Below are 17,178 nucleotides of genomic sequence, written 5' to 3' on the forward strand. Positions count from 1 at the left end.
AAATTAAGCAAAACTCTTGCCCCTAATATCTCACATAATCCATCTCTTTATCTACTATGCCTTGGATTTCGTGTTTGCACTCGGTAGGACGAGGGAAATGTCGAATCTCAAGGTACTGCTTTCAGCTCCCGACAAACCGTCACGCCTCTGTCACCCAAGTGTGGGTTCTTGAAAGACAATCAATGTCATGTCCAGAAAACAAATTTGTTTCATTCATCGTATATCAAGGGGAATCTTTATTTTTGACACAAAATAGCCGCGCGCACACAGCCATCAAGCGACAAATTCGCTTGACAAAGGACTCGGGACGGCAGAAATCCATCGAAGGAGCCATCGCCTCCAAGGTCTTCCAGCGCAATAGAGTCCCCTGGTAAGCTCTGCGAGGAAGATGTCAACAACCACAAGACAAACCGAGCGCATCTCAAATGCTGCTGTGCCATGCATTGTCAACGTGCCTCACACACCTAAGCCGTTCCATGGGTTACGTATATATACCACGTGAGGACAGCTTTGAGGACGTCGAAGACTGGTTAGACCATTTCGACCGGATCGCCGTAAGTTGAACCTCTACTTTTCCCTTTTAGACGCGGCAAGAATGTGGTACGGACACCACGAAGCTTCATTTACTAGCTGGCAGGAGATTTGCGGACTGCTTCGCGACGCTTTCAGCACCCCCGAAATGGAAGAAAGAGCGGAACAAGCACTATCTTTGAGGCTCCAAATGCCAAACGAAGCCGTCGCCATGTTCTTCACAGACATGAAGCGACTGTTCCGTCTGGCCGACCCACTAATGCGAGAAGACAAAAAGGTGCGTCTCCTAATGCGAGGCGTAAAAGAACAGCTTTTAGCGGGCCTCGTGCGCAATCCTTTTACAACAGTGTCGCAGTTCGTCCGTCAGGCAACAGTCATGGAACGCACGTTTCGGCAGCGGCTCTCGCAGTGTGAAAGCCAGACCACCCCGACTGCTGCATGCTTGCTTGTACCTGCAAATGATGACGGGAAATCCCTTACCGAACTAATACGGCAGATTCTTCGAGAACTCCAGAAGTGTTATGCATTCGTTCCGGCACCTACGAGTGCCGCGGCTCTTACGGATGTCATTCGGGAGGAAATCAGGCAGGTAGTTAAATAAATAAATAGTTCTTCCCTCGCCAACAACCCGTACCGAACCCCCCACGTTCTCGTACGCAGATGCTCTTCGAGTTTCTACGCCGTGGATGGCCCGTTTCTCGCAGCCGCCTGATGGGATTCCTCGATGGGTCCTAAGTCCAATTCACCGCACGACTCTGCAAGCAGCCATTCATCCTGGTCCCCGCAGGTTCACGGTATCGCGCGCTCCCGACAACGGTCCGTTGTGCTACCACTGTGGGGATGTATGTTTGGACACTTGACTGCGACTGCCAGTACCGACGGATGGGTCGGCGGGGATACCACACGGACGCCCGTTGCCCGCGCTAAGGCGGACGCCCACACGAAATCAAGGAGTACTCGGAAAGCAACCGTATTCCTCCTGCCCCGCAGCGAAGACAGTCACGGTGGCCATCACCTCGTCGGCACGCGTCATCAAACCGCGCTCGAGCAGCTTTTGATTTTATGGCAGTCAGCGGCGGAAGCCCGCACGAGAGAAACTGAAAACGGCGACATGCGGTGGTGAGGGCGCTGTCATGCAAAATGTCAAATATCCTCCGCCGAGGCCACCCACTCGCAACGTACCACTGATGTCTTCATTCGAAACCGTCAAAATAACTTCCGCTGCAATTACTGTTTCCGTCGACTGTAATCCAGTAACCGCACTTGTCGATACAGAAGCTGATCACTTGGTTATGAGTGCCTCAGTGGCCACTCGGTTACGCAAGGTGCTGACAGCATGGGACGGCCCGCATCTCATTATGACTCGAGGACACCTCGTGTTTCCCACTCTATGATACACCGCCGGACTTGCAATTTGTACTTCCACTTTGTAGTGTCTTTCCTTGTGCTGCCCAAGTTTTCTCCGCTGGTTATATTGGGCATTCATTTTCTTCATGAATAAAGGGCGACTTGTCTGCGTGACTTGTTCGTGACTTTTTCTATCTTCCTTCGGATTCGAGTGTGGAAATGATCATCGTCAAGCTGCTTTATGCACGGTCGATGACTGTTTAACGTTACCGCCTCGAAGTAGCATCTTCATCCTCGTTGAGCGCCCTCAAGACCAGCTAGGAATACGTACCGCCGAAGTAACCTCACCATTTTGAAGGCTCGAGAAACTGGTGTCACACGAGGTCTCGTAGAGCTCCAATACAGGCAAACCACAATCCTAGTTACTAAATTCAGTGGCGAACTCGATTCAGGAACACAGCGATGGGGAGTTTACCTGTCACATCAACGTTAATCCACAGCTGCAACAACCCGAAAAGGACAGGCTCCTCATCACTTAGTGTCTGCTTCGCCACCGCGTCGAAGGTCAAGCATATTCGTCTATCGAAACACAGAATCATCAGTGAACCAGCCATCCAACGTGTTCGCCAACACGTTTACCGCGTGTTGCAGAGAGAACAGGATGCCATTTGTCATCAAGTTAAACAAATACTAGATGATGATGTCATTCAACCATCGACAAGTCGTTGGGCTTCACCTGTTGTACTAGTTAAGAAGAAAGAAGGCTAACTACAATTCCGTGTCGATTATCGTAAACTGAAGAAGATCACGAAACAAGGCGTTTATCCCCTTTCTTGGATTGACGACTCTTTGGAGTGCCTGCGGCATGCCCGTTACTTCCTGTCAACGGACCTGCGTAGTGGGTACTCCCATATTGAAGTTGACGAACGGGACCAGGAAAAAATTGAGTTTATAACACCAGACGGTCTCTACGAATTGAAGGACCTCCCTTTGAGATTGTGTTCAGTTCCGACCACATTTCCACTCATGATGGACACAGTTTTATCTTACCTCAAGTGGCACTCGTGTTTAGACTACTTAGACGAGTTGTTTTTTCCACCACGTTTGAGAAACACATCGAGCGGCTGGCTTGAGGCGGTTCTCCAGGCCACCCACACCGCCAGCCTGTCTCTGAAGCCTGGAAAATGTCACTTTGGATACGAGGAACTTAAATTTCTGGCTCATATATTCAGGAGCATCGGTGTTCGCCCTGACCCTGACAAAGCCATGGCAGTTGCTCTGTTCCCGATACCGAAGGCAAAGCACGATGTCCGCCGATTTTTAGGGCTTTGGGCGTATTACCTCCCTTTTGTGCCCAATTTTTTTAGGTTGCTGAACCTTTGCAACGACTCATCAAGAACGACGTCACATTTTCGGGGGGCCTGGCACAATCCCACGCTTTCCATGACCTTCAGCAACGTCTACAGACACCGCTGGTCCGTGGTCATTGACACAGAGGCCGACACAGAAGCGCCTATTAATGCTAGCAACGTTGGTCTCGGAGCGACACTTGTACAATTTAAACTGGTGTTGAACGCGTTATTACCTCTGCCAGCTGCACGTTGCCTACTGCTCCAAAAAGTACTCAGCAACTACAAAAGAATGCCTGGCGGTCGTGTTGGCTATCCAGAAGTTCCGGCCATATTTCAACGAGCGTATTCCGCGTCGTGAGCGACCACCACTCTCTCTGCTGACTGGCAAATCTCAAGGACTCTTCACGCCGTCTCGCAAGATGGAGCGTTCGGTTGCTGCAATTTGACATGACAATCATCTATAAGGCTTGTCAGAAACACACCGACGCCGACTGTCTCTCCCGCTCCATCGAACCCACCCCACCAGATACTGACGACCACTGTTTTTTTTTTCTCTACTCTTTCGTCTTTAAACCTAGCTCAATAGCAACGCCAGGATTCCCAGCTGCAACCCTTGATTGAACACTTTGAGGAAAGCCGCCAACAGCCCCCGCTGCAGTTCGCGCGGCACTTATCCTCTTTCTGCCTATGCAGCGACATCCTATACAAGCAGAAATTTCACCCTACGGAAAACATTTTCGTGCTCGCTGTCCCCGCTTCTGTTCGCGACATTTTACGTGCATGCCACGACGAACCAACGTCCGGGCATCTCTATTTATTTATTTATTTATTTACTCTCATACCCACAGCGCCGTTTAGGCATTACAATGTGGGGGTGGGGGGGGTTACATACATAAATGTAAACAGCTTATAGCATCCAATAAACAGCATTAAACTATACAATACAAGGAGAAAAAAAAGGAAAAAAAATCCGCAAGGGCACAGAAATGGTACATCAGGATATAAACGGCATCGTACAATTAAGTAATAAATCACTATGTAATGAAAGCAAACTCTACAATTACTATATTGACACGTGTACTTATCTTTATCGGACGACCACGTTTCGCCGCCTAACAAATGTTATCGCACAGCCCGGGACGCACCTGCATGTATCCGAAGTTTCTGGAAAGTTATCGATGCTTCTATCCGCTGTCTGTTGTTGCCGAACCTTATGTTATCTGATTTTATCGCCTGACGCGAATGGTGTAGAACATTGTGGAAGGCACGCGGGTCCCAACGATTAGTCTGGAACATTCGACGATTGATGTATAAAAGCGGACGCGCTTAATCCGTTGATAAGATTTTCGATGATCGCCGACCGTGTTCGCCGCTATCGTTGTGCTATAAGTGTAGCCTCTTATTGTGGGCACAGGTTCGCCCAATAAAAGTTACTTTTGTATTTCACAGTATTGCTACTGTGTTCTTCAACGTCACCAGCACGTGACATCTGGTGGAGGTGCATTTTGTTCATGTACCGGACGCCCTCTACAAGTCGTGATCCAAGCCCGGACCGCAAAGAGAACACAAACGTAGTCCCGGACCGTCGAGCAAGCCGCCATCTTCAACAGCGGCCCCCGGAGCACGGACATCTAACTGAGAAGACCAAGAAGATTGTGGCCAAGGCAACCCCAGTGGCAGCCCCAGCGTCCCCCATCGTGCTTCATTCAGCAGCCCAGGGAACCACCGACGTTCCGCGGTTCCACATTTGAGGACCCGGAAAGTTGGCTGGAAACGTATGAGAGGGCCGCTACGTTTAACAGCTGGGCAAGCGACGACGAACTGCGACATGTCTTCTTCGCATTGGAAGACGCTGCCAGGACGTGGTTCGAGAACAGAGAAGCCACCTTAACGACCAGGCACCTTTTCCGAAGCGGCTTCCTGCAGGCATTCACAAGCGTCGTGCGAAAAGAGTGAGCCCAAGCTCTACTGGAGACCAGAGCGCAGCTACCGAATGAGACGATCGCGATCTTCACTGAGGAAATGAGCCGTCTGTTCCGCCACGCCGACCCGGAAATGTCCGAGGAGAAGAAAGTCCGCCTACTGATGCGTGATGTAGAGGAGGAACTTTTCGGCGGAATGGTAAGAAGCCCACAGAAGACCGTCGACGAGTTTGTTCGTGAGACGACGAGCATCGAGAAGACACTGGAATTGCGGAACCGGCAATTCGACCAACGCACCAAGCCAACAAGCTACGCCAGAGTTCAATCAATGGCCACCGACGACCTGCGCGACACCATCCGGGCAGTCGTACGAGAGGAGCTTCAAAGAATCTCCCCTTCATCGCAACCTCAAGTGGCCTCAATCACCGAAATTGTCAAAGAAGAAGTCGAGCGATCGCTCGGAGTTCCCGAGGTACAACCACAATCATCGCAGCTCCAGCCAGAAGCGATAACCTACGCCACCGTCGCCCGCCGTCAAGGTCCCCCTCCACGACCGCGCCAGGCCCTGTAACGCCGCTATCCGCCTCTTTCATTTTCCTGTGCTGCCACCTGCCGCACACCGCCAGAAACGTTTTGGAAGGGGTCCGTCAGGCCCATTTGAACTTTCCACGTGCTGTTTGAACGTTGGTTTGAGCTTGTTGGTTCGCCGTGTGACATTTAAGTGGAGCGTATTTATTGCCAATGGCCTCCGCAGGCCACCACATAGTTCCGGGAGGCTACCTGGCTCTTACCGATGGCTGGGTAAGACACATTCGCGGTCCTGCGCCAACGGAGCGGCTCATAAACGACTACCTCCAGTCGTCGGGCATGCGTTGCGATCGCCAGTTGGAAAGGGGTCGACACTTCAAAGAAGAAGGCTACGTTCGCAATATGATGTACAATGAAGTGTCACCGCAGAGTGCCGTAGGAGTGTTACGTGCGATTTACCTGCCATCGATGAAGGGTGGATACTACGTGGTTCACGCCGCACTCCGGAAGGATAACGGAGCCGTCTCCGAGGCGCATTGCCTTTGTCCGGCTGGGTGAGTAAATTTTTCTGTTCGCGTGCGATACCTTTAGACGTTGAATGCCACCTGAGTGTAACGTAAGATTAGCGCGTCGCTATATATCTTGCACTGATACTTAAAAGTGCCGGCAGCTTCTTCAGTGAACGTAAACATAGTAAAAACTGCCAAAGACAGCGTCTGGACCTATTGTCTTGCGCTTAAACATAGCTGCACAAGAATCGCAAGCTGTTCGTCCACTCGGGTGTGTAACTTTTATCAAATACGCAGCGCAATAACGTAATAACTGTGCGGGACACGAGAACACGAACTGTTGCCCTGCTTTTCGCTCACATTGCATTTGCTATGTTGCGCATGTTCGCTCAACGCGTACCCGTCTGGTGTGTACGGTCGCGGACAGAATATTACGGACCATGAAATCTAAGAAAAAGCTGAATATCTCCGCAACCTCACAACGCAATCTGGTATTTGCATTTTGGACCTTGACTAGAATATGCTAACAACGTTGTCGTGGGCAGTTTTACTTGTTACTGCTACAGGCTGCTCGGGAATTGAACGTTTTCGGAGATCCCGTGGTCCATTTTATTCTGTCCGCGACTGTACGTGTGCATGCAGCCGTTGGCTACTGCAGCGTGATCAGCAGCAGTAGCCCAGTCTTTCGACGTGCTGAAGACACTACCAGCGCAAACTTTTTCTTCGTTTTGATTGCGTCATTTCATTTGTTCACCGTGTAGTAGGCTTTCGATAGTTGCGTTCCATTTGCGCTGCTTTGAGCTGGCATTTGAGATGCATGTTCCAAAATTTGGTTTTTGTATTTCATGCGCTGCCACGTTAACAGTTTTCTTCTTACCTGCTGTTGTCCTGCATTTAGCTTTAATTTTGAGCATTTGCACTGTAAGCCCACGTTTCAAAAAATTGCTTTCTTGTTTAACATCAACTGCTAAAATATTTTGTCAGTAACATAAATCGTCGAGTGTTTGAAAGGGAAGTGCGTTTACGCGGGATCAAAGCATTACACCCATGATATGTGGCAATGGGTAACAAACAGACAATTTTTCACACTTCAAATGGTCATTTTCTTTATTTACAGATTAAGTGGAACATGCCAGCACGTTGTTGGTCTTTTACTGACTGCAGCCAGTGTAGCTTCCCTCGAGCCTACGCGCACGGATCTTCCGTGCGCTTGGATTGTCCCTCCGGCAGGTAATCATTTTCTTCATGCGCTTTATATAACCCAGATTGTAACCGAAGTTATAACAGTAATTTCAATTTCTAGCCAAGAAGCTCGAGCCTTCAAAGCCTTTGAAGGACATTGCTTTCAAGGTGGCAAGTCCCAACACGGAAAATGCTAGCAAGAGAAAGAGGTGCTATGACCCTTGTCCAGAGGCATTCCCGTGTGATTTAGACACATTCCAGAGAAATCTGCAGGATGCGTCACCCCGAGCATTGTGGCTTCGCTATAACAAGGTATCAGTAGAGAAGTGCCTTTCGTTTTTTATGAACACTTGAGCAAGAGAGAGAGAGACAGAGTAAAGGGAAAGGCAGGGAGGTTAACCAGCGGGGAAGAACCGGTTCGCTGCCCTACGCTGAGAAGAGAGGGGAGAGGGAGGTCTTTTGCCCCTGAACACTTGAGCAAAATAGCAATAAAACAGTGACAGTTTGTCAGGTAACCTGTGCTACTAAAGCTAAAGCAAATTGAAGATTTTTGTGTTCTGGAAAGCTTACTGATCGGAGGGTGCAATCGTGCACTAGCAACACGAAAAACATTGTGAACAGTCTTTATCACATTTTTTTCGTCACCAGTTGTGATTGTGTTCGTGAAGTTGTACACTAGAAACTAGTTAGAAACATTGATAGGTGGGCCCAATAGCAGACCTATGTTGGCATTGGTGGTAATCAGAAGTGATCCCACAGCTACGGTAAATTAATATTTTGTTTGTCAAACCAATGTTCACTCTGATACTCTCAGTGAGACGACAGAACTAGATGTACCAACTGGCAAACAAAAGTGCATGTGCGCCAACATGCAGTGAGACACGTCACAACTCGAGAAACCTGTGCAGATGCAGCTGTTACCACGAAGGTAGCACCACTTGTTAGCATGAACTTGTAGAATTGATATGTCTAAGCCTGCTGTACCACCAGGTGAATGTTTAGATGAGTTGAATTTTTTATGCATCTAGTAACTAACGCTCACAGAAACACTGTTTCATGGAAACAGCAAGCCAACAAACAAGCCTTGAAATATCACTACTGTTGTATTGCACTAGTAGGTAAAGATAGATGCAACTTCGACACACCACTTTGGTAAAAATTTGATCTAGTTAGTATATGTGTACTGTATTGAGTAGTGCAGGGCAAACACAGACAGAAAAAAAGACCTACAGCAACACCTTGTGTGTTTTTTCTTTGTGTGTATGTATGTTTTGTTAGGGCTGCACTGCTCAATACAAAGATCCACTTCAACTGTTCACAGTACAAAAAGTACACAACCTCAGCCGATGAGAAATGAGAACGAGAAGCGTACTATCTACTGTTAATTTCTTTCTGTGCAAAACCAGCTCAATTGAACAATTAGGGATTAGTAAGAGCACGCATATTCTGAAGCACGGAGATGGTTCTCATTTTTGGTCGATTGACATGGCCTTTAGCTTTTGCTTCACTGAGTGTAGTGTGTGAAATAGATTGTAAAAGCACTAAATTGAGGTTGGGAACTAACTTTAGCAAAAAATTTGGCTTTGTTAGTACGACATACTCCAAGTGAGGTGCTAAACTTGGATGAACAAGAGAGCCTGGCAGACGGATAGCACATGTGTTGTACCCTTAAATTGTCTTTTCTTTTTGAAGCTTTCCTTGCTGTCGAAGATTACGACACGTTGCTGACAACCACACTCCATCATTGTTATTTCAGCCTGTTTTCTTGTTTTGCGTTTGTGCACGCCCAGTTGACATAAGAGTTGTCTTATTTATTTGCAGCGCCAGTCCAGTCACCAATTGCCTGCTCGAGAAGACGCAGGAAGCTTGGCCCCTGAAGGTACTTTATTCTTTCGAGTGCTGCAGCTTTAGATTTAAATAAACATTTGAGAAATGTAACACGCAGTCGGCAGGAATGCTGTGGACAGCCACCTGGTACGAGCACTTTGTCAAATTGGAAAACTTTGTACAAGGAATGGTCAAGTTTGACGGAACTTCACCACACGAATCATTAGCAGCAAAGCGAGAACTGCATCTCACCTAAACCAAATAAGAAATGACAGGCAGAAGTGCACTGTTTGCAACTAATCCCGCTACACCAAACCAGCTGAATCAAACAATTAGCAATGGTTCAGCAAAGCACACAGATGGTTGTTTTGTTGTGTAGTTGACTGATGCGGCCTTTCAGTTTCGGTGCACTCAGTGGACTGTGTGAAACCGATTGTAAAGGCACTAAATTAAGCTCGGGGATGGAATTCGCAGCGCGTAGTTGGCCGTCACCGATTTGCCCAGTAGAATCTCATTTATTTCACACTGCTTTCTTGTTTTGTGCTTTTGTGTTGGCTTATTTGAAGTAAGAGTTGTCTTATTTACTCGCAGCACCAGTCCAGTCGCCACCTGCTCAACAGCTGGTGGGTGCCACAAGCTTGCAACCGGAAGGTACTTTATTCCTTTGAGTGCTGCAGCCTTTGGACTAGGATAAACATTTGCTAAATCTAGCCAGCAGTCTGCAAGAATGCTGCAGATAGCCACCTGTTATGTGTACTTTGTCTGTTTGAAAAACTTTGTACAAGTAGTGGTCAAGTTTGACGTAACTCCACTACACCAATCATTAGCAGCAAAGTGAGAACTGCATCTCACCTAAACCAATAAGAAATGACAGGCAGAAGGGCACTGTTTGCAGCTAATCCCACTAAACCAAACCAGCTGAATCAAACAATTAGGAATGGTTCAGCAAAGCACACAGATGGTTGTTTTGTTGTGTAGTTGACTGATGCGGCCTTTCAGTTTCGGTGCACTCAGTGGAGTGTGTGAAACGGATTGTAAAGGCACTAAATTAAGCTCGGGGATGATATTCGCAGCGTGTAGTTGGCCGTCACCGATTGGCCCAGTAGAATCTCATTTATTTCACACTGCTTTCTTGTTTTGTGCTTTTGTGTTAGCTTAGTTGAAGTAAGAGTTGTCTTATTTACTCGCAGCACCAGTCCAGTTGCCACCTGCTCAACAGCTGGTGGGTGCCACAAGCTTGCAACCTGAAGGTACTTTATTCCTTTGAGTGCTGCAGCCTTTGGACTAGGTTAAACATTTGCTAAACGCATTCACCAAGAATGCTGCAGATTGCTGCCTCTTATGAGTACTTTTTCTATGAAAAACTTTGTGCACGTAGTGGTGAAGTTTGACGTAACTCCACCTCACCAATTATTAGCAGCAAAGCGAGACCTGCATCTCACCTGAACCAATAAGAAATGACAACGAAAAGTGCATTGTCTCAGCAGCAAAGACTAATGCAAAGCTACGAGTTTTTGCTATTTTCTGCAGATATTTCAACACAAGTTTTGTCTTCATCCTACACTTTCTTGCAGTTGTCCAAAAGATTCCGGCGCTCATGAACCTCGTGAAGGCCAAGCTTGAACTTTCAGCACCCGAATTCTTGGCCTGGGTTAAACAAGTATGCACGGACCAGGACATTATAGATATTGGATCCGTAACTAGACTACAGGCACATTCAGATCTGTGGATACAGTATAGGAAAGGCATGGTTACGGCTAGTATAGCCCGTGCATGCCTGACTCGTGTACAAAGCTTGAGCAGAGAACCACGACCACATAACCTGCGAGAAGTGGTCAATCTAGTTCTGCGTTCTACCGCATATCAAAGTGCTGCTATGAAAGATGGCTCACGTAAAGAAGCAGAGGCCAAGCAGTTCTATTTATGTAACCTTAAAAAGGGGGGTCATGCTGCCTCTGTTGCAGATATAGGTCTGAAGGTCTTTAAGGATATGCCAATTGTAGGCGCATCACCAGATGGTGTGGTAACATTCACATGTGAATGCTGCAGAGGGAAAACCAGAGCTCTTGAAGTGAAGTGTCCATTGAGACTTCAAAACTCTTTCAGAAACTTTCAGGACAAGAAGCCGAAACTTGTCTGTGAAACGCAAATGAATGTGGTGATGGGCGTTTTGAACCTGCCGGAGTGCGACTTTGTTGTTTACATTAATGAAAATGAAGCCGAAATCGTTACTGTAAGGTTTGACGAAAACGACTTTGAGGAGCTCTTGCGAGCTGTAGAAATTCTGTTTTGTGGGTACCTCTACCCAGCTTTGCAGAGTGAGTGTCACTGAATGTCCTATTTAAACTGAAAGCTTTCAGTACAAATACCAACTGGTGTGCATGCTGCATTGTCATTTCTAGTCCCAGTTTCTGAAGTGCTGCCAACATCTTTCCCTGCAATGTTCATTGAAGTTGCATATCGAGCTGCAGTCTATTCTTAAAATTCTCAAATAAAACTTCCATCTAGGCCTTGTGAAATCTCGCTGGTCGCACACTACACGTGGTAGTGGTGCTAGCTGTGGTGCGTATGCACTAGTCAAGAAGGTTAAGCATTCCTTAATTTGCTCAAGTGTAGTGGTCTTCTACTTGGAGAGCGCTGAACTTCTTATATTTAATTGGTGTGCATTGTCATTTCTAGTCCTCTTTTTTGTTTTTGAGGTGCCGCCAACATTTTTTCTGTAATGTTCATTGAAGCTGTATATCAAGCAGCTGTCTGTCCTTATCGTTTCCAACGAAAGGTGCAACTGTTCGTAGAAAGTGCAGTGAGAAACACTCGTTTTATTGGACTGCACATTGCTGATGATTGTCAGCTATGTTGGCATGTAAAGCTTTTTGTTTCAATCATAGTGCAACGCAATTTTCGCTTGAAGTCTTGACTACAGCTGCATGCATTGGTGCATAATTGGCATCGTTTATTATGTGAGCACTATTTGCATATAGTCTCCTATTTGTTGCACATAGTCTCCTGCACGAGCGCGCTTGTATATACATGCGTATGTTTCTGCAGTTGTACTGTGTCGCAGAATGGCCAAGATTACAGCAGTCATGTTTGAAGGGTGTCTGGAACTTAGCCAACAGGCTTTTTATTGTTTGTTGAAGCTTCAGTTTGTGCCAACTAGAGCAAAGTCAATCATGCAACTCTCATTTTGCAATGTTGTTAAGTGTTAGATGTGTATTTTTACTCATACGATTTCTTCTTGCCTCAAAAATTTGTGTAAGCAACGGCACTCTATCAGGTTTTGTAGTGTATGCTAACCCTTTCGCACAAGCTGGAAATTGTGAGACGTATCCTTCTGCATACCGAAGTTCCTCACCAGTGCCAGTGAGGGAAATATTTTCTAGTAAAGTTTCGCTCCCTTAATTATCAATGAGAATAATTTCAAGTGTAAGTGCAATGTGTACAGTGCTCATGGAATGAAATGGGACACGGAGCATTTAGTAGAACCCTAAATATGTGCAAAGTACGCGAGAGCACCATGTCATATCGCTAGGAATTTGGTCACCAAAGGTGACGAGGACTCCGATGTAAGTGTACACGCCAGAATTACGTCCATGTGACACGAACTGCAGCCAGTTGAAACGAAAGTATGCGAATTACTTAGCCCTAAATTGACGCGTTTCATTCCGTGAGCACTGTACATGCACTCGTGCTGTCAAAGTGGCAACTGTTCAAATGTGCCTCCAGGCAGAGCATGGCTTGTTCAGTGCGTACCATATTTTTATAACTACCATGTGAAAATACGGTAGTTATAAATTTGGTCGCATGACTGAATTAAATGAGTCTGTAAATTTAACAAATTTTGTAAGTGTGCGTGCAAATCCAATAAAATTGTGCTTCCACGAACTGTGTGCATTGTGTAAACTCCCTTGAAAGTGATGCCAGCAGAACACCCTGCCTGCATTCAAGCAGGTAAATTATTGAACAAGGAATCATTATACAGTATTAAAATTATTGTGGAAGTGTGAACACCGAAACATTATTTTAGTGCTGATACAGGAAGGTCATATCTACCAACTTTTACAATTTTATCGTAAAATTCCACATCTATAGGGCTCATTTAGATTGGTGTATTCACAATTTTATTCTACGTTTTGCATTCTCTTAAATCCTGGGAAGAACCAACTAAAAAATACAAATATTCTGACTATTTCTTATGGCCAAATATTTTGCAGCCGTTGATTATAGGGATCTATACCTGCACATCGGCCACATCAACTGATAAAACCAATCTATAACAGCAGCCGAATGTTCCAACAGCTGTTACATGAATATTTCATTACAAAAACTTCATAAAGCTTTGGAATATGGGTCCTGTAGGGAAAGTCAGATATGATGGGAAATTTATCCCAGTAGACAGATACTGGCTTTCACATACATGGTAAATAGCAACTAGAAGCCGTGTGATAAGTGAAAGCAAAAATGTTTATTGAAAAGCATAAACACAAACCCACCCATACTTGTTGCAGAAATAGTTATTGTATACAATAAAACATTTTAATGAACATACAGGGGCATATAGTCAAACGCCTTTATAACAAAGTGCCCTGAGCCTCCAAAATCTTTTTGGATAGAAGCCACTTAGTTGTAGTCATTGTACCACTCCCGTTCACAAAAACACTTCATCATTTGTTTTCGAGTATTCAATTTGAAGCCTTCGCTAGGGAAAGGACGCCAGAGCGTACGTTTCGAGCAAGTTTACGCTGACAAATTCCTTAAGCAGGCAAAACCAGCAGCTGCGGACCTGTTGCAGAAAGTCTCCGTGATCTGAAAACTATGTTCTCCTTGTCGCTCTCCACTGTTGCAAGTTTGCTGCCACTTGTGTTCTGTGTCTAAAAGCAAATGTGTTAGTAACGTGCACATGTACCCCTTGAAGAGTGTGTTCTCAGAGCAAGCTTTGTATAAAAAAAATTAACTGCAACAATCCCCTTTCCCCCTTCTCAGTGTCGCAAAAATGAGATCTTATAAGTCTGAAAGTTCAAAGGTTGGCTGGTATTCTTACGGTTTAAAATACGGATTTGTTCGCAGACCCTCCCAGGCTTTTCTGACCGTGGCTAAAAAGAAGCTTAATGGACTTAATAAGACCTATGAAATCAACACAGGGCAGGAATTCTCTTGACCGTGGCTGCTGTCTTGCCAAACATATATGTGTATATAAAAACAAAGGTTATATAAAAGTACAAATGAAGTGGTTCATGTAAAGCTAGTATACTGACCACTTATGTCCAGCTCTATTCTGCGTAACAAAAAAAGATTGATTCCTACATAAAAGCAGCACATATAATGTTGCTTCAGAAATATCTCTACAGCACCCCAATCTGTTAACGAAATGGTTAATTGTATTTCACTAACTCTTTGGTTTAGCCATTTGGTAACTGCTATTTGGAGTGTTTGTTCACCAATACTCGACAAAGGCAGAAAAAGGGGATGTCCTACTGTGATGAAAGGTACACAATCCCTAAATGTTGCTTGATGCATGTCGTACTTTTCTTTTCATACACCTGTTCTCACCATATTGCATGCTTCTCCATTCGATGTAAAGAACTGATAAACTGCTTTGCTTAAGGTTCGCCTCACATAGATTCCAACATCTGCATTTGACCTGCATATTTTATTTTGCTTTGCCCCATGTTGACTGACAAGAGTCGTCACTCACTGCATTAATATTGGAGATGCCAGACTGCTCCATGGGCGTACCAGCTGCATGTCTGTCACACAGCACCATGTCATAGAAACGGGAGTTGAGAAAATGGTCACTAATGTCTGCCATCTTTGCTGTTGCGGCTCCGCTTCATGCTACTTGTAAATGGAGTAGATAAACCTCGGATCTGAACAACTCTTCTTAGCAATATGATAAAACTCTGGCGCTGTTAAGAAATAGGCTGGGTGCTCATGGGTTAAGGTTAATGAAGTAAATGCTCAGCAGTTTCATTCTACCTAATAAGAAGCAGAGTTTAGCTTACTCTCGTGCTTCCATTATTGGTGGCTGGAAGTTGCGCAAGAATGCACAGACTTTAACAAGCTGCTTGCTAGATGTAGTACATTAATCGGAATTGGTTTATCAAAAATATGAAATTCTTTAATGCGCCGTATAACTCTCTCAACATGGATGCGAGCACTAGCAACCTTTCTGGGAGCTTGAACCTGCTCTGGTGTGAACTGTGGAGTTCTAAAAGGTGGCACATAGACTTTCACACCTGGGGGTATGATAGCTTCCAGACGGAACCCCTTGTCAGCCATTACACCATCGCCTGGCTGCAGAAGTTGAAGCACGCCACTGGTTTCCACAATCTCCGTGTCACTCACATGCCCTCCCCAAAGGTCTGGCAGAAATGATACATAGCCGTCTGGTGTCACCCCAACCAATGCTTTAAAAGTATTGAAATGTTTGTACGAGGAAAATGTCTGTTGTTGAGCAGACAGCATAGATGGCTTCTGTATTCTAACCTCGGTGCAGTCAAGCACTATTCTGGTATCAGGAAATGACCTGAATGATTCAGGCATATATTCTTTTATTTCCTCTAGTTTTGGAAATCTGTTTATGGCAGTAAGTTGCCTATCCAGAAAGTTCACCCACGTGCAAAAGATGTGGCTAACAGTGGCTTCCGATACTCCGAAGTTTCTGGCCACCTCTTTTGAGCATGTCCCTGTCCTTAAACGATACAAAACCATGAACATTTCATCTTTTAATGTCAGCTGCCTTTCATTGACGCTATTACTTTATTTATTTATTTATTTATTTATTTCAGATACCCTCATGGCCCTGGGGGCATTATTGAGGGGAGTGGAACAAGACGTACAATAACACAAATAACAAGAAATGTAAATACATTCATGGGTCACAGCATTACATATCATTGCATTATAGCATAGCATTGCATACATAGCATTACATAGCTCACTGCACTGATGTTTACAAATCTCAGCAATTGTGCACATCCATGGAAAACTAAAAAACACGAGAAACGAAAACAAGAACTAACAACGCAAACTAGAAATCAGCAACACAGAGTTCGTGAGGGACCACAAAACGAAAGGCACGCATGTCATGAAGAAGAAATGTAGACACTTAACTTATTCTTAAAATGCTCGAGATCGTCGGCGAGTGCCACATCTGCTGGCAAGTGATTCCACTCCGATGACGCAGTTGGAATGAAAGAAGTTAAGCGAGCGGTAGTGTGACAAAGTGGAACGCCCACTTTGCGTGGATGGTCAATGCGCGATGAAACATAGGCGGGTGAAAGGAGCAAAGCGTTTTTCAAAACAGGATTCAGATTGTAGATCTTAAAAAATAGACAGAGTCGTGAAATTTTCCTGCGTAATGAAAGTAATGGTAGTGACAAAGTGTTTTTCATTAGTGTGACACTTGCTGTGCGGTCATAGTTGTGGAGGATAAAACGAGCGGCACGGTTCTGAACAGCTTCCAACACAGATATAAGTGACTTAGCTTGAGGGTCCCATATCGACGCGGCGTATTCAAGCTTTGAACGAACCAGGGTTTTATAAAGAAGGAGTTTGACTGAAATGGGCGCATTAGAAAAGTTTCTTTTTATGTAACCGAGCATGCGGTTCGCGTTTCCAGTAATGTAGGAGATATGTTGATTCCAGGATAAATTTGATGTCAGATGTACACCGAGGTATTTATACGAGGTAACCGGGGCTAACGAAACATTGTTGATGCTATAAGAGGCTGGTGACGAGACGCCTTGACGTGAAAAGCGCATGGATTTGCATTTTGATGTGTTTAAAACCATTTTCCATTTATTACACCAGTCAGTAATGCAGGTAAGATCTGCTTGCAATAAGTGGACATCATTAGTGTTTTTAATTTCACGGTATAGTATGCAATCATCTGCAAAGAGTTTGATTGAAGATTTTATATTGTTAGGCAGATCATTAATGTACACAAGGAATAACAAGGGTCCGAGTACCGATCCTTGT

The 17,178-nt window shown here is 45.3% G+C and overlaps 1 pseudogene; it reads right to left on the reverse strand.

The window, feature by feature from the left end:
• Positions 1 to 14,509: 14,509 nt before the first annotated feature.
• LOC140216035 (uncharacterized) lies at positions 14,510 to 16,990 on the reverse strand (annotated as a pseudogene).
• Positions 16,991 to 17,178: the final 188 nt, after the last annotated feature.

The sequence above is a fragment of the Dermacentor andersoni genome, chromosome 2 (genome assembly GCF_023375885.2).
Source record: "Dermacentor andersoni chromosome 2, qqDerAnde1_hic_scaffold, whole genome shotgun sequence".
NCBI lineage: Eukaryota > Metazoa > Arthropoda > Arachnida > Ixodida > Ixodidae > Dermacentor > Dermacentor andersoni.